Genomic DNA, 19,008 nt, shown 5'->3' on the forward strand with positions numbered 1-19,008 from the left:
CACCATCTGGATCTGTCTTTCACTCCTTCCTCTATATAAATATTTCCCAAGGGATTTTCAACGTTAAAGTTGTCTAAGCCTCCTAGTTCAGTAAAATTGATTCAACGACTACGCATGTCCAATACTGCCCGACCAGTCACACCAGAACAGGACATTTCCTGACCCAATGCCTCATGCACAAGTGGTCCAAGTATTCAATCGCCCAGGACAGGCTGTAGGTTTTGCACAGACTGTGTTACTTCCATAATTAACACCAAACCCAGAGCCTCTCCAGGAGTTACTGCTGCAATCAGAGACAAAGCAGAGGAAACCCCACTGAATCCCACAGTCTGATAATTGCATATTAATTGTGTTTAACTGTATGCAGGTGGTGGGCATTAACTGGGCATTCATTTGTGCTCCTATAAATAGAAACATACTGAAATTGTGGTTGTTGGGTTAGAAGGTGCATGTTTGTCATGTGTGTCTGTAAATAAGTGCTTATAAAAGTGTGTAAAGATTGTCTCCAGTTCTATCCTTCACCAACTGGCTTTCTGGAGTAGAACATGATCTGCATTGCCCAAATCTACCAGTTACATTGGGTGTAACTCTCTCCCTGTTACACCAGGTGTCCCTCTGTCTCTCCCTGTGGCACACTGTGTCCCTCTGTCTCTCTGTTACACTGGATGTAGCGCAAGATCTGCTGTGTCCCACTCATTGTCTGTGTTGCCTGTCGGCCAGGAGTTTCTGCTGAATACAGGTTGGAGAGAGTCCTAGACATTAGACCAGTCAGAAAACTCCTCCAGCTCCCTGCACCTGTGACATAATGAGATCTGTGATCTTTTCAAACTAAGTTGGTGAAACAACTTGTGCAGGCAGAGGACAAACTGCAGCGAATATTCAACAGAGCAACAGCCCTTCAGATGCAAGAAATCCATTCCAATGGCTTTTTTTTTAAAGAGAAGGAATCATTACAGCGAGTTCCTGCTCTCAGGAAGCTCCTTTTTAATAATTAGCTTTGAATGAGCCCAGTGTTGTTGTGGTCACTTAGACACATTCCCAGCCAACTGCACAAACCATCTGTTTGCTGCTTGCTGCCCTTTTAACAAAGTGTGTGAGTCAGCCTGTGTTGAAACTGACATGTTTGCTGGGAATCAGCAGATCCATCTGTGTTGTGGATGGGTTTGATTCTGGGATGGCCAGGCCCTCTGATCTATCTGTTCACAGCCTCGGGCCAGGAGGCCGCATTAGATGAGATTTCGAACCTTATTCATCTGTCCTGTCCAGCCAGCTCTATCTGGGGCCTGTGCTGTGCCCATTAAACTGCCCCTGGGTGAGAGCAGACCATTGTAAATGAGCTTTCAAGCAAAGCTTAAATAGGACACTGTCTGATCCATAATACCTTTAATAAAATGAATTGGACAAATTAACATTTTGGTTGTAGTTGCTGAATTACGGTCAGTGAAGCGACAGGAAGATTCTCAGAGCTCGGCAAAGTGTTATCGACAGCCAATCCAACACACCACAGTTCTGGGGTTGGGTTACAAGCTCACAGTCATTTCTGGGAGTGCGCACAGTGCAATCCCATCATTCAGGAATGTGAACAGTCAACTGTAAATTCAGTGACTCCACATTCCCAGTGGAGGACTGACAGGTAGAGCCCCAGCTCTGCTCCTTCTGAGCTCAGCGTCCAACCAGGGGAACGAATCGGAGTCACAATGCAGCTTTGTACTTCATAGAATGAGGAGTGAAGGAGGCCTCAACCTATCCCTGGCCCACCATCTCTTTCTATGGGGCTGGAGTACAAATGTTGTAAGAGTTAAGAACATAAGAAATAGGAGCAAGAGTAGACTTTCAGCCCTCGAGCCTGCTCAGCTGTTGAATATGATCAACTGGAACTGCTTATCTAGAGTGGGTTCATAATCACCCAGAGACAACATCAAATACAAATTGTTAATGGATCATGTCCCATCGCAAAGCACCAAGACCAGTTTAACCTTTGCAGCAGGTTTTGTAGAAACCCCTTTAACATGTCAGCCACAAACAGGTCAGCTCTGGCACTGAGAGAGAATAGGGTAACATTAACCTGGGGGAAGCAAAACAACAGGTATACCGTTTTGGATACTGTTGCGGGGGACGACTTACCAGGGGTAAGCAATGGGGTACAGGTATCTGGCACAGAGTCTGTCCCTGTTGCTCAGAAGGGAAGGGGGAAGAGGAGCAGAGCATTAGTCATTGGGGACTCCATAGTTAGGGGAACAGATAGGAGGTTCTGTGGGAACGAGAGAGACTCACGGTTGGTGTGTTGCCTCCCAGGTGCCAGGGTTCGTGATGTCTCAGATCGTGTTTTTGGGATCCTTAAGGGGGAGGGGGAGCAGCCCCAAGTCGTGGTCCACATAGGCACCAACGACATAGGTAGGAAGAGAGATGGGGATTTAAGACAGAAATTCAGGGAGCTAGGGTGGAAGCTTAGAGCGAGAACAAACAGAGTTGTTATCTCTGGGTTGTTGCCCGTGCCACGTGATAGTGAAGCGAGGAATAGGGAGAGAGAGGAGTTGAACACGTGGCTGCAGGGATGGTGTAGGAGGGAGGGTTTTGGTTTCCTCGATAATTGGGGCTCTTTCTGGGGTAGGTGGGACCTCTACAAACAGGATGGTCTTCACCTGAACCAGAGGGGTACCAATATCCTGGGGGGGAGATTTGCTAGTGCTCTTCGGGGGGGTTTAAACTAATTCAGCAGGGGAATGGGAACCTAAATTGTAGTTCCAGTGTACAGGATGTTGAGAGTAGTGAGGTCAAGGATAAGGTTACAAGGACGCAAGAGGGCACTGGCAAGCAAGAACTTGGTTTAAAGTGTGTCTACTTCAACGCCAGGAGCATCCGGAATAAGGTGGGTGAGCTTGCAGCATGGGTTGGTACCTGGGATTTCGATGTTGTGGCCATTTCGGAGACATGGGTAGAGCAGGGGCAGGAATGGATGTTGCAGGTTCCGGGATTTAGATGTTTCAGTAAGAACAGAGAAGATGGTAAAAGAGGGGGGGTGTGGCATTGTTAATCAAGGAGAGTATTACAGCGACAGAAAGGATGTTTGAGGACTCGTCTACTGAGGTAGTATGGGCCGAGGTTAGAAACAGGAGAGGAGAGGTCACCCTGTTGGGAGTCTTCTATAGACCTCCGAATAGTTCCAGAGATGTAGAGGAAAGGATAGCGAAGATGATTCTCGACAGGGGCGAGAGTAACAGGGTAGTTGTTATGGGGGACTTTAACTTTCCAAATATTGACTGGAAATACTATAGTTCGAGTACTTTAGATGGGTCAGTTTTTGTCCAGTGTGTGCAGGAGGGTTTTCTGACACAGTATGTAGACAGGCCAACCAGGGGCGATGCCACATTGGATTTGGTACTGGGTAATGAACCCAGCCAGGTGTTAGATTTAGATGTAGGTGAGCACTTTGGTGATAGTGATCACAATTCGGTTAGGTTTACCTTAGCGATGGGCAGGGACAGGTATATACCGCAGGGCAAGAATTATAGCTGGGGGAAAGGAAATTATGATGCGATTAGGCAAGATTTAGGATGCATAGGATGGGGAAGGAAACTGTGGAGCTTATTCAAGGAGCAGCTACTGTGTGTCCTTGATAAGTATGTACCTATCAGGCAGGGAGAACGTTGTCGAGCGAGGGAGCCGTGGTTTACTAAAGAAGTTGAAGTGCTTGTCAAGAGGAAGAAGAAGGCTTATGTTAGGATGAGACGTGAAGGCTCAGTTAGGGCGCTTGAGAGCTACAAGCTAGCCAGGAAGGATCTAAAGGGAGAACTAAGAAGAGCAAGGAGAGGACACGAGAAGTCATTGGCGGATAGGATCAGGGAAAACCCTAAGGCTTTCTCTAGGTATATCAGGAATAAAAGAATGACTAGAGTTAGATTAGGGCCAATCAAGGATAGTAGTGGGAAGTTGTGTGTGGAATCAGAGGAGATAGGGGAAGCGTTAAATGAATATTTTTCGTCAGTATTTACAGTAGAGAAAGAAAATGTTGTCGAGGAGAATACTGAGATTCAGACTACTAGGCTAGATGGGATTGAGGTTCACAAGGAGGAGGTGTTAGCAATTTTGGAAAGTGTGAAAATAGATAAGTCCCCTGGGCCAGATGGGATTTATCCTAGGATTCTCTGGGAAGCCAGGGAGGAGATTGCAGAGCCTTTGTCCTTGATCTTTATGTTGTCAGTGTCGACAGGAATAGTGCCGGAAGACTGGAGGATAGCAAATGTTGTCCCCTTGTTCAAGAAGGGGAGTAGAGACAGCCCTGGTAATTATAGACCTGTGAGCCTTACTTCGGTTGTGGGTAAAATGTTGGAAAAGGTTATAAGAGACAGGATTTATAATCATCTTGAAAAGAATAAGTTCATTAGCGATAGTCAGCACGATTTTGTGAAGGGTAGGTCGTGCCTCACAAACCTTATTGAGTTTTTCGAGAAGGTGACCAAACAGGTGGATGAGGGTAAAGCAGTGGATGTGGTGTATATGGATTTCAGTAAGGCGTTTGATAAGGTTCCCCACGGTAGGCTATTGCAGAAAATACGGAAGTATGGGGTTGAAGGTGATTTAGAGCTTTGGATCAGAAATTGGCTAGCTGAAAGAAGACAGAGGGTGGTGGTTGATGGCAAATGTTCATCCTGGAGTTTAGTTACAAGTGGTGTACCGCAAGGATCTGTTTTGGGGCCACTGCTGTTTGTCATTTTTATAAATGACCTGGAAGAGGGTGTAGAAGGGTGGGTTAGTAAATTTGCGGATGACACGAAGGTCGGTGGAGTTGTGGATAGTGCCGAAGGATGTTGTAGGGTACAGAGGGACATAGATAGGCTGCAGAGCTGGGCTGAGAGATGGCAAATGGAGTTTAATGCGGAAAAGTGTGAGGTGATTCACTTTGGAAGGAGTAACAGGAATGTAGAGTACTGGGCTAATGGGAAGATTCTTGGTAGTGTAGATGAACAGAGAGATCTTGGTGTCCAGGTACATAAATCCCTGAAAGTTGCTACCCAGGTTAATAGGGCTGTTAAGAAGGCATATGGTGTGTTAGCTTTTATTAGTAGGGGGATCGAGTTTCGGAGCCACGAGGTCATGCTGCAGCTGTACAAAACTCTGGTGAGACCGCACCTGGAGTATTGCGTGCAGTTCTGGTCACCGCATTGTCGGAAGGATGTGGAAGCTTTGGAAAGGGTGCAGAGGAGATTTACTAGGATGTTGCCTGGTATGGAGGGAAGGTCTTACGAGGAAAGGCTGAGGGACTTGAGGTTGTTTTCGTTGGAGAGAAGGAGGAGGAGAGGTGACTTAATAGAGACATAAGATAGTCAGTGGGTTAGATAGGGTGGATAGTAAGAGTCTTTTTCCTCGGATGGTGATGGCAAACACGAGGGGACATAGCTTTAAGTTGAGGGGTGATAGATATAGGACAGATGTTAGAGGTAGTTTCTTTACTCAGAGAGTAGTAGGGGCGTGGAACGCCCTGCCTGCAACAGTAGTAGACTCGCCAACTTTAAGGGCATTTAAGTGGTCATTGGATAGACATATGGATGAAAATGGAATAGTGTAGGTCAGATGGTTTCACAGGTCGGCGCAACATCGAGGGCCGAAGGGCCTGTACTGCGCTGTAATGTTCTAATTCTAATTCTAAAAAAGTCTCATCTTTCTGAGTTTGCTTCATAAACTGTGGATCTCTGGTCTCCTGCTAGAGCAAAAACACAAAGGCTGGGAATGGGAAAGTGTTGGAAATGTACAGCATGCTCATTGGAATCAGGAGGCCAATGGTAAGGTGACCTACCTTGCAGGGATTTCCTCATTCTGCAGATGGGGGCATTGGCAGGAGTAAGCATGAGTTGGCAATGAGGGAGAATGTGTCTGTGGTGCTGTGAAATCGGGGTGGATCGACATGTTATTGTTGATCTCCATGCCGGCGTTTTGTAAATATTCCAGCAAAACAGCTTGTGTTTCAGTTTTTATCTTCATGTAGATGATTGCCGAAAAAACCTGAAGGAAGAGAAGCAGAATTTTTCTATACAGTGAGTTGTTGTGATCTGGAACGCACTGCCTGAAAGGGCGGTGGAAACAGATTCAATAATAACTTTCAAAAGGGAATTGGATAAATACTTGAAGGGTAAAATGGGGAAAGGGCAGGGGAATGGGATTAATTAGATATCCTAGTCAATATTTATTCATCAACTGTTGTGAACACTGGACTTCATAACATGATTATGTTTTTAAAAATTGTGATTTTTAAAAGTTTAAGATAGTGTCTGGATGGTCAGGTGACTTCACATCCATTCTTAAAGAACACGACAGAAGTTTTGGTTACCAGGACAACAAAGAACACAGATCAAAGGCTTTTTTTTGAAAAAAAAGACTGCAGGGTAACACCTGAAGAACAGTGGGTTTCGCTCTCCCAGACTTTCGAGTTGTAAAACATGGGGTAACTTTGCAGATGCAAATGTACCAGGCAACTGTTAACACCTGGGAACAATGGACGGCCCAGGTGGCTCTGTGAAACCATACTTCTGGACTTTGCATATTGGAACAGGTCAATAAGCTATTGACTTTAAGTCCAGACAAAACCAGCGCTTGTGGCCTCAAGAGGGAGAGGGAACACCTGATCTCGGAAGCCTTAAACAGCAAAAGGCTGCAAAGATTTGAACTAGAGCATGGCTACTCGACCTGAACCCAATGACATGTGTCGGGGTCGGGTCGGGTTGCACTTCCGGGTCCGGCATTCAGGCTCAGGTCGGGTTGGACACGCTCTATCACCACCTCCAGTAAGTGGCTCCAATGTTAATGTACTTTTTGGACTTGAAAGGTGGTTTTGTTACAGTTATTTTAAGCTTGTGCAGATCAGCAACAAAGTGAAAAATGGAAGGTAGGTTAACTGATGGTCGGGTCGGGTCGGGCCCAGGAAAAAATGAAAGGACTCGGGCCGGGTTAGGCTCGGGGTCAGATGTGGTTCTGTTGGGCTCGGGTCGGGGTTTCATTTGCAGACCCGAGCTGGCCTTTAACTTGAACCTGTTTTGAATGTTGAAGAATGCAGAGAAGTAGAAAACCAGCAGGATCACCAGGCATCGCCTTATTCACTGACGTCCAGGTCGGAAGTGCTCGGAGAAGTGAGTGAAGAGGACATTGATTTTTGAAAAGATCTGGGAGATTAACACATTGCTACTGGAAGGAATTTGGGACTTTTAAACCGCAAAGAATTTCATCATCAAAAAGGACTGTGTAACGTATAAGTGTGGTGTGGGGTTTTCAAGTATTTTAATAAGTAAACAAAATTCCTCTCTTTGTAACTTGGGGTATCAGCTGCTTACAAAGTGCTATTTAGTTAATGGGGATTTCTTACATGCGAACATAAGAATTAGGAGCAGAAGGAGGCCATTCGGCCCCTCGAGCCTGCTCCGCCATTCAATAAGATCATGGCTGATCTGTTTGTGTTTTGAATTCCACACTCCCATCTACCCCGATAACCTTTGATTTCCTTGCCTAACAGGAATCTATCTACCTCCGCCTTAAAAATATTCAATGACCCAGCCTCCACCACCTTCTGAGGCAGAGAGTTCCAAAGTTGCACAACCCTCAGAGAAAAAATTTCTCCCTCATCTCTGTCCTAAAAGGGCGACCCCTAATTTTAAAACAGTGCCCTCTAGTTCTGGACTCACCCACAAGAGGAAACATCCTTTCCACATCCACCTTGTCAAGACCGTTCAGAATCTTATAAACTTCAATCAAGTCTCCCCTCACTCTTCTAAACTCCAGTGAAAACAAGCTCAGTCTGTCCAACCTTTCCTCATAAGACAACCCACTCATTCCAGGTATCAATCTAGTAAACCTCCTCTGAACTGCCTCCAACGCATTTACATCCTTCCTTAAATACGGAGACCAAAACTGCACAGAGTGTTCGAGATCTGGTCTCACCAATGCCCTGTATAACTGAAGCATAACATCCTTACTTTTATTTTCAATTCTTCTTGTAATAAAGGATAGCATTCCATTAGCCTTCTTTTAGTTTAGTTGTTATAATAAAAGTCTCAAAACGTGAAATCTTGTCGTGTAATTCTTTTAATTGGTCCGGGGGTTCATATCTCGTATTTTTCATGTTAATGATCTCACTGACACAACCAACATCACTCAAACAGATTATTTGATCATTATTCTTATCTATCGAATCACAGCCAGAGAATCGCCAGCAATGGCTTCTCTTCCTGCTCCCACACCGTTACCTCTGGTGTCCCCCAATGATCTATACTTGGCCCCCTCCTATTTCTCATCTACATGCTGCCCCCTTGGCTACATCATCCAAAAACACAGCGCTAGTTTTCACATGTACACTAACAACACCCAGTTCTACCTCACCACCACCTCTCTCAACTCCTCCACTGTCATTAAATTAAAAGTCTGCTTATCTGACAGCCAGTACTGGATGAGTAGAAAGTTCCTCCAATTAAATATTGGGCAGTCTGAACTCATTGTCTTCGGTCTCCACCACAAACTTGTTCCCCAGCTACCGGCTCCATCCCTCTCCCTGGCAATTGTTTGAGGCTGAACCAAACTGTTCGCAAGCTTGGTGTCATATTTGACTCTAAGATGTCTTCCGACCACTTCTCCGTGCCATCACTAAGACCACTTATTTCCATCCGTAACACCACCGGACTTCTCTCATTGCCTCAGCTCATCTGCTGCTGAAACCTTCATTTCTGCCTTGGTTACCTCTAGAATTGAATATTCCGACACACTCCAGGTCAGCCTCCCACTTTCTACCCTCTGTAAATTTGGGGTTATCCAAATCTCTGCTGCCCGTGTCTTAACTGGCACCGAGTCCTGTTCACCTATCACCCCTGTGCTCGCTGACCTACACTGGCTTCCAGTTAAGCAATGCTTTGATTTAAAAATTCTTATCCTTAATTCCAAATCCCTCCAAGGTCTTGCTGCTCCCTATCTCCATAATCTCCTCCTACAACCCTTGGAGATCTCAGCACTGCTGTAATTCTGGCCTTTTGAGCATTTCGGATTTAAATTGCTTCACCATTGGTGGCCGTGCCTTCAGCTGCCAAGGCCCCAAGCTCTAGAATTCCCTCCCTAAACCTCTCCACCTCTCTTAAAATCTACCTATACCTCTTTGGCCAAGCTCTTGGTCACTTGTCCTAATATTTCTTTATAAGGCTCAGTGTCAAATCTTGCTTTATAATGCTGCTGTGAAGCACCTCAGCATGTTTTATACTGTTAAAGGCCCTTTAGAAATACAAGTTGTTGCTAATACATTTTGTGTTTGTGGAATCTTGCTGTGTTCAAATTGGCTGTCGCATTTCGTACAGGGAGCAGAGACTACACTTCAATGAAGTATTTTATTGACTGTAAAGTACTTTGGGACGTTGTGAAAGGCCATATAGAAATGCAAGTCGTTCTTTTTATCTCCATTTTGGGCTCGGTCTTCAGCCCATTCAATGTTAATAAGCAGCCAATTGTGTCCTTTTAACGTAGAAAAATGTCCTGTTGCTTCACAGAAGTGTTATCAGAAAAAATTTGACACCGAGCTACAAAGAGATATCAGCATAGGTGACCAAAAGCTTGATCAAAGAGGTAGATTTTAAGCAGCATTTTAAAGGAGAGAGAGGTAGAGATGGAGAGGTTTAGGAGGGAATTCCAGAACTTAGCTGATACTCTGTTCCTAGGGTAGAGTGTGAAGAAACAAAAACAACAAAACTGCCACCCAGTCAGACTGTTAATCATCCCACAAGTCCTTCCACTACTTCTCTATTCTCCAAGGAAAGAGCGCCAGGATACAAAAACAATAACAACCTCTTTGCAAACACACTGCCACTCTCTCCTGCAAAGGCAGCCCAGCCACAACGCATATCAATTTGTTTTACTATCTGAGATGAGTGTCCTCTAAGACAATTTATTTGTGTAGAAATTAATTAGGAGTGAAACTAATTAAATTATTTGGGATTATTATAGTAGATCAATTTATTTAATATTGGCGATTGCCTGCAGCCAACAATTTCTCTTTTTTACCTCCAATGCTTTTTGCTATAAATCACGTTATATAACCTGTATTTTGTGTAAAACTTAATTAGAGTCAGAAGTAAAACAAATTAAATTTCTTTTAGATTATTACTCTTGGATCAATTTGTTTTAATACTAGACGACACCCACAACCTAGCAATATTCCTATGCATTAAGTTAGAAAGTAATTAACTGTGGCAATGTTTAAAGCTGATTTATATTACTGTTAAGATTGATTACAGATTGATTACAACACACAGATACTGTTACTAGATCCTGCCTTTCATCTGTAACACAAGCAAAGTAAGGTTGTGATGTGTGCTTGGTGGAGCAGTCACCTTACTATTCAACTCTCTGCTAATGTGACCAAAACAGAATTTATTTAATCTGATCAACCCAATATTCCTCATCTCCTTTGTTTCTTTATCCTGTGTCAGAGAAAGACTTGCAATTGCATAGCTTCCTTATTGCATTAGAAGAGCTCTGCATATAATGCATTAGCTGACCATTGCAATGTAGGCAAATATGGCAGCCATCTTGTACACAGCAAGATCCCACTAACAACACTGAGGAAAATGAGCTGCTAACCTATCCTTTGCTGACATTGGTTGAAGAAGGAATGTTAGCCAAAAAATTTTTTTTAAACACCCATCACAACAGGCAGGCGGGAGCTCAGTGTAGCGTCTCCTGAGGGGGAATGTAAGGAACAGCAAGTTTAAAAAAAAAAGGCAGGGTAACTTTGTAGGGAAACTGTCATTCTCATTGTGAACAATCTCGTCACCCAGTCAACAGGGTACTAGCAGGACTGCATCTGTAGAAAGTGAGCAGGAATGAGATCCACTATCGTCTCACTTGCTGATGGAGCAAACTGCCCTGTGATTTCATTAACCCTCACAGTAAGGACCAGGAGTACAAAGTGAGGCCCATTACCAGATATTGTCTTGGACAGACTTGCTATTTCCTTCAGGAGGTTATTTCCACCTCTCTCTTTTGGCCACACAGTGCTGATCTTCAGTCATGCTGTCCAGCGCACTGCTGGGATCTCTGAGCTACACAATCCCTGTTTAAGGAGAGTCTCGATAGTTATCTGCGGCGGGACTGGATGTTGTTGTTTTATTTCGATGGAGTTTTGTGCCAATTAGTGATGACAGCCTCGAACAACCTGAATTTATGCAGCATCTTTACGATAAAAAGGTATAGTGCAGCTACCGAGCAATGACCATGCAGAACTGGCTACACAGGCTCTCATTCAATAAAAAAGATACAGAGCTGTGCTACCTCCTTCAAGCATAGTACCTTACATGCACATGGGCAGACTAGCAGCAGGTGCAGTTTAGTGCAGAAATGGGAGGCAATGTATTTACAAATATATGAAATTAATAGGCAGGTAAAGACCAGCTGGTCCATCAAGCCTGCTGTCACTCACAGTCTGGCAGTATCTGTGGAGAGAGAAGCAGAGTTAATGTTTCAGGTCTGTGACCTTTCATCACCAGTTCTGATGAAGGGTCACAGACCTGAAACGTTAACTCTGTTTCTCTCTCCACAGATACTGCCAGACCTGCTCAGTATTTCCAGCAGTTTCCATTTTTATTATCTGAGATACTGGGACTGTTTCCACTGGAGCAGTGAAGGCGGAGAGGAGATTTTTAGAATGATTCTGGGGAAAGTCCTTTGGTTAGGAGGTTAATGACAAGGGACCATCAATTTAACATTATCACTTAGAGAGTGAAGAGAGGGGTTAGGATAAATTTCTTTATGCAGACAACTATTCAAGCATGAAATGCTTTGCCACAGGGAGCAGGTGGAACAGAGACCATTGCATCTTTTAAGTGGAGAGTTGGGAAACATGAAAATAAGATACAGATCTATGGGGAGAGAACAGGACAGTGGATTGATCTAGCAAAAAGCAGGCACAGGCAAGATGAGTTGTAACCCAAAAGGCTCCAGGTCAGAGGTTGTGGGTTCATGTCCCTGCCCAGTGCAGTAGTACGCCAAGTCAGCTGTGGCTCAGTAGGTAACACTCTTGCAATTAACTCAGAAGATCATGGGTTCAAATCCCATTCCAAAGATTTGAGGGAATACTGCACTGTTAGAAGCTCTGCCTTTTGGATAAGATAGGTTGCCCTATGAGAAGAAACTGATGGCCCTATACTCTATGGAGTTCAGAAGAATGAGAGATGATCTCATTAAAATATAAGATTCTGAGAGGCTGTTTTCCCTGGCTGCAGAGTCCAGAACTAGGGCGCATAGCCTCAGAATAAGGGGTCAGCCATTTAGGACTGAGATGAGGAGAAATTGCTTTACTTAGAGGCTTGTGAATCTTTGGAATCCTTGACCCAGAGAGCTGTGGGTGCTCAGTCGTTGAGTATATTCAAGGCTGAGATTGATAGATTTTTGGACTCTAAGGGAAGCAAGGGATATCCCCACTCCCCCTGCTTTTTCCCTTCAAGTATTTATCCAATTCCCTTTTGAAGGCTACTATTGAATCTGTATCCAGAGTCCTATCAGGCAGTGCATTCCAGATCACAACCACTACTTGCATAAACAAGTTTTCCTTACGCAGCCTCTGATTCTTCTGCCAGTATACTGTATCTGTTATAGATAATCCCACATCTCGCTGATATGGGGATTAGATGGGAAAGTAGAGTTGAGGTCAAGGATCAACCATGGCATTATTGAATGGCGCAGCAGGCTCGTAGGGCCAAATGGCCTACTCCTGCCCCTATTTCTGATGTCCTTATGTTAAACCAATGCTCCTTCAATGAGGAGCAGCATGTAAATGATGACACCAAGGATGGGTGAGACCATGTCAGGATGGGAGAGGAAGTCTTTGCAACATCAAGTAATTCCCTCATTGACATCATAAAGAACTTACATTTCAGGACCTCAGGATGTCTCAAAGCACTTTACAGCCAATTAAATACTTTTTGAAGTCACTGCTTTTAATGTAGGAAACAACAGCCAGTTTATACACAGCAAGCTCCCACAAACACCATCGTGATAATCACTGCATAATATGTTGTTAGTGATCTTGATTGATTGATAAGTATTGACCAGGATACTGGGGGGAGCTCGCTTGCTCTTCTTCTAATAGTGGCTGTGGGATCTTTTACATCCACCTGAGAGAGTAGATGAGCCTCGGTTTAAAGTCTCAACTGAAAGACAGAACCTCCGACAGTGCAGCACTCCCTCAGTACTGCACAGTGAGTGTCAGTCTAGATTATGGACTCAAGTCTCTGGAGTGGAACATGTACCAACAACTTGCTGATTCAGTGTCACCCACTGAGCCATGGTCAGGGTTTATCAGCCTTTAATCTTTGGAACAGTATTAACTTTAAACAGCTGAACACACAGTGAAGACTTCCTCTGCTCTGATGACATTGCCCCCATGTTCCCTCAATTACCGATCCATGGGCACTTGTTGTGAATCTTCATGTGTGATCCTTGACTTGTTTGCACCCACTCCCTCCATACCAGGCTGACTGTAGGATGCCCCAGCTCAGATCAGCTGGCCTAACACAGAACAGAGATCAAAATGCACAGTCTCTGTCTGTGCGGGTCAATTACAAACTTTAGTGATTGGGTTGAGCTTGTGTGCAGACATCTGTTCAAATCTGCAGACACAGCCCAGGAAGAAAGAGACACACCAGTAGGTTTTATCAGTTTATTGCACATAGAATCATCGGACAGTATAGCACAGAAGGAGGCCATTCAGCCCATTGAGTCTGCGCTAGCTCTTTCGAAGAGCAATCCAGTTATAGCCACGCCCCTGCTTTTTCCCTTCAAGTATTTATCCAATTCCCTTTTGAAGGTTACTATTGAATCTGTATCCAGAGTCCTATCAGGCAGTGCATTCCAGATCACAACCACTACTTGCATAAACAAGTTTTCCTCTGGTTCTTCTGCCAATATACTGTGAGTAACTGTTATAGATAATCCCACATTTTACTGATATTGAATCAAAATAAAGACATTATTATCAATTTTTTTCCCATGCTGTGCCTTTTTAAGGTCCCCTTCCTGCTACCCCAGATGCTTGCCAATACTGCGAGTGGGGGAGTGTGGGGGTGGGGTGGAACACCGTCACACACAGCCGAGAAACCTCAATGTCAATATCATGTTAAACGTGTAGTTCCTCCAGGTTTTTGCCAGTGGAATTGAGGGGAAGAGCTCGAAGGAAAGGCACCACCCCATAATAAGCAGATAAAGTTGGAGGCATTCGGGAGGTGTAATGCTGATCCCCTTCCCCCATGAGGGACTGCTCTGGCAAAGGCTGGACAGCAGCTCTCCCCATCCCACTTGAACCCTAGCACAATCCTGGATACGGCTCAGGAGGCTTATTGAGAGCAAGAGGCAGAAGTTATCTTTTCCTCAGAATAAATAACATGCTTTCAAATAAAAAAAACTGCAACCAGAGCTCTACAGAAGAGGCCTAAGTAAGGCTTTTCAAATTAAATACATTGCACACAAGTGCCACTTTCAGAATCACAGGCTGGTTTTACAAAAGTGCTGGTCACTAAATACATGATGGAATAGCCCGGTGCCTGGTGACTCAATTTCAAAAACTGTAAATTAGAGAGAGTGTTGGGAAACCAGGAAAGCTATAAGTCAGAGAGTCTGTTGTAGAGCATGGCTACCCGACCCGAACCCGACGGGACCCGATGACGTGTCAGGTTCGGGTCGGGTTGCTCTTCTGGGTCCGGCATTCGGGCTCGGGCCAGGTCGGACACAGTGGCAGCCAGGATGTCAAGGCGGGAAACACTCCGCACTAGTCTGCACTGAGCGATTCCAGCCAAGGCAGAGCACAACCTCTTTAATATAATCAACTTTATTCCAGTGGTTGGGTTGGATCGGGCACCAGAAAAAATGAAAGGACTCGGGCCGGGTCGGGTCGGATGTGGTTCTGTCGGGCTCGGGTCTGGTTTCGTTTGCAGAACTGAGCAGGCCTTTAGTGTTGAGAGAAAGAGAGAGCTGTAAGTTGGGAGAATGTGTTGGAAAAATGGGAGAGCTGTAAGTCAGGAGAGAGTGGGGAAAATGGGAGAGTTGTAAGTTGGGAAAATGTGTTGGGAAAATGGGAGAGCAGTAAGTCAGAGCGGGTTGAGAAAATGGGACAGCTGTAAGTGGGAGAATGTGTTGGGAAAATTGGAAAGCTGTAAGTCGGGAGAGAGTGTTGCTAAGAATTGCTTTAACTCTGCCTGAAAATGGAGTTTTAACCATCAGACAGAGCTCTGGGAAAGGCTCAAGCTAACTAGGATGTTAATTTGAAACAAAGCATTACTTTCAAGGACTAAGAAGCACTCGCCAACAAGGCTACAGGATGACAGGAGTCTGTTAGAAAGTATAAATCAACCTCTTATCTGAAAGTGTGCACGTTCTTTGCTAAAAAAAAGAGATGGACAAGTTAGGGGAGTGAAAATGGCAGCTGGAATGCCCGGACTCTGAGGCTCAGCAAACCTGAGGTCATCAGGGTCACTAACTTGGCTGTTTGAGGTGACGACTCTTAGAACGTATGCACCTCCCAGGTTGGTTAATGACAAAAATGAGGATGTTCCTTTGAAAGTCAAGGATATATAAGCTGGTCAGGGGATAATTCTAACCGATCATGTCCAGTGAGAAACTGATAGAAAATTGACCTGAATGCACCAGTGCTCTCAGCTTCAAGCATTCCATGTAGCAGTGAGGCCCACATTCTCACCACTGTCTGTAAACAAGCTCCTCCTAAATCCTTGATTTGATCTGTTAGCAGCTATTTTATATTTATTGGCCCCTTGCTCTGGACTCACCCTCAAGTCTGATAGAGTTTACATCCTCCCCGCAATGTTGTAGTACTGAGGATAAGTAACTGCAGTGCCGTCATCCCAACTCAAGTGGGGGATGGAGTCTGGGGCCTTGCTGCTCTGTAAGCCTCAGCACGATATTAGGTGGTGGGTTATCATGCGACGTGGAGCAGCAGCAGCATTGACAGTTTGCAAATGGGTTTTGACTCCCCTTAAATCCTCTAAAACTACTGCTGTAACCCCAGTGATGATTACAGGCAGAGAGGGCAAGTATAGGGCATCAGGCAGGGTGGGAATAGCTGCCTACAACAGTGATAGAGTGAGATTCATTTACAGCACAAAAGGAAGCCATTCGGCCCATCAAGTCCATGCCAGTTCTCCATGGAGTTATTCTGTCAGTCCCACTCCCTGGCTCGATCCCTGTAGCCCTGCAAGTCTCTCGAGGTCTAAAAATGAACTTCAATCTTACCAAAAGAGTAGCTTACTGAACAGTAGACCAGGGCTACTTCGACCCTACATGTCCGGCGAGTCCTCTAATAAAAACTAATTCCCCATTAAAAGAAAATTCAAAAGTTCAAACAAAAGTTTTGTGAAGGGGAGGTCGTGTCTCACTAATTTGATTGAGTTTTTTGAGGAAGTGACAAAGATGATTGATGAAGGAAGGGCAGTGGATGTTATCTATATGGACTTCAGTAAAGCCTTTGACAAGGTCTCTCATGGCAGACTGGTACAAAAGGTGAAGTCACACGGGATCAGAGGTGAGCTGACAAGATGGATACAGAACTGGCTCTGTCATAGAAGACAGAGGGTAGCAGTGGAAGGGTGCTTTTCTGAATGGAGGGATGTGACTAGTGGTGTTCCGCAGGGATCAGTGCTGGGATCTTTGCTCTTTGTAGTATATATAAATGATTTGGAGGAAAATGTAGCTGGTATGATTAGTAAGTTTGCGGACGACACAAAGGTTGGTGGAGTTGCGGATAGTGATGAGGATTGTCAGAGGATACAGCAGGATATAGATCGGTTGGAGACTTGGGCGGAGAAATGGCAGAAGGAGTTTAATTTGGACAAATGTGAGGTAATGCATTTTGGAAGGTCTAATGCAGATGGGAAGTATACAGTAAATGGCAGAACCCTTAGGAGAATTGACAGGCAGAGAGATCTGGGCGGACAGGTCCACAGGTCACTGAAAGTGGCAACGCAGGTGGATAAGGTAGTCAAGAAGGCATACGGCATGCTTGCCTTCATCGGTCGGGGCATAGAGTATAAAAATTGGCAAGTCATGCTGCAGCTGTACAGAACTTTAGTTAGGCCACACTTAGAATATCGCGTGCAATTCTGGTCGCCACACTACCAAAAGACGTGGAGGCTTTGGAGAGGGTACAGAAGAGGTTTACCAGGATGTTGCCTGGTCTGGAGGGCATTAGCTATGAGGAGAAGTTGGATAAACTCGGATTGTTTTCACTGGAACGACGGAGGTGGAGGGGCGACATGATAGAGGTTTACAAAGTTATGAGCGGCATGGACAGAGTGGATAGTCAGAAGCTTTTTCCCAGGGTGGAAGAGTCAGTTACTAGGGGACATAGGTTTAAGGTGCGAGGGGCAAAGTTTAGAGGGGATGTGCGAGGCAAGTTCTTTACACAGAGGGTGGTGAGTGCCTGGAACTTGCTGCCGGGGGAGGTGGTGGAAGCAGGTACAATAGCAACGTTTAAGAGGCATCTTGACAAATACATGAATAGGATGGGAATAGAGGGATACGGTCCCCGGAAGTGCAGAAGGTTTTAGTTTAGGCAGGCATCAAGATCGGCGCAGGCTTGGAGGGCCGAATGGCCTGCTCCTGTGCTGTACTGTTCTTTGTTCTTATTGCAAGGACTGAAGTATCGACATGATCCAAAGTAATTACAAAACAAAAGAGAAACAAGGCACAAGCCAGTGAAACAAAGCACAGTTAACACTTGTTTGACTTGGCAGTGCGCCCATTAACTGGTGGGACCTGCTCATTGACAGTGAGATAGATGGGAGGTAAAGTCGCACAAACATAATCTGGGCTACGATGGAGTATGCCAGTGAGTGTGGATTGTGCGTTGGCTACTCCTTTCGTTCGAGGGAAATGTACCAGTAAAGTTGTGTCAAGTCATGGACCCAAGAACATTCTCAGTATGCTATACGTAGTTAACTAGCTAAACACTTTGAGACATTCTGACAAGGTGATCTGTTACTTTCTCTCCTCTCAGTCAGGGCAGGCTCCCAAGTCTGAGTTACCCCAACAGGTAAGGCTGATAAGAAAGTGGTTTGCAGTGTCTGAGAGACACATCCAGTGGGGTGACCAGGGGGAAGAGGGACATAGGGAGAGAAACTCTCTCTGAAATTCATTCCAGCTACTAAACTGTAAAGTGCATCATGATCTGAAGCACCATGGGGTTCACGGAAGAACAGAAATGATAAAAAGAATCTCTTTCTAGGCACTCTAGTTTCCAGTGCAGGCCCTGAGATTGCAGACATGCTTGTAAACCATAAATAAATTACCATCAAGCAACATGATGAATGTGTAATAAATGTCAAAGTCACATCGAGGAGGACTGGGGTTGTTAGAGATGATGCGACTGTTTTGACAGTCATTCAGTTTATTTCCCTCCCCCAGTCTTCCAGGAGAATCTTGCCTGCATTGTTCAGACCACAGTCCTTTCTGGCACTAGTAGCAAGACCTCTGCCGCTATCGGTAGCTCTCCTTTCCCTGCCATCTTGCGGGTTGTCCGATCTCGGTAGCATGTGCCAGTTCCTGGAAGAAACCACATCGGAGGCAGGGGCGTTACAATATTCCTCACACTGGGACCAGGCAATGGGAAAGAAAGTCACGCCTGGTCAAAGCTGTGTGGCATGGGAACCGAAAAGGGCAGTGTTCCTGAGACATATTAATTCCGTAACATAAGCTAACGTCAGTGAAGTATGACTTTGTGTCGAAAGCTTCATGTAAACAGAACGGTTTAGCTGATATTGGGCAAATCAGAAATCAAAGCCAAGCCCTGCATCATTTGGATCCAGATCGCAATGAAAACCTTTTCTCTTTGTCTCTGCAGCCAAAGTATACAAATACAACAGGGAGATCCTCACCCTGGACCCTGGATCTCAGCCTCTCCTACTCTACCTTACTCTCTCACTGTGCAGCTCCTCACTTCCCTCCCACTCCATTCTACTCCCTACTACACTTTCAAAATGGTGC

At 45.0% G+C, this 19,008-nt stretch overlaps 1 protein-coding gene across 1 annotated transcript in view; it reads right to left on the bottom strand.

Annotated features, from left to right (window-relative positions):
• Nucleotides 1-18,280: 18,280 nt before the first annotated feature.
• Nucleotides 18,281-19,008, bottom strand: part of LOC137380812 (F-box/WD repeat-containing protein 1A-like) — a 224,887-nt gene continuing 224,159 nt past the window's right edge. The window contains exon 17 of the mRNA XM_068053192.1: nt 18,281-18,567. The gene's annotated coding sequence lies outside the window, so the exon portion shown is untranslated. The remainder of the gene's footprint in view (nt 18,568-19,008) is intronic.

Source organism: Heterodontus francisci, chromosome 20 (genome assembly GCF_036365525.1).
Source record: "Heterodontus francisci isolate sHetFra1 chromosome 20, sHetFra1.hap1, whole genome shotgun sequence".
Taxonomy (NCBI): Eukaryota; Metazoa; Chordata; class Chondrichthyes; order Heterodontiformes; family Heterodontidae; genus Heterodontus; species Heterodontus francisci.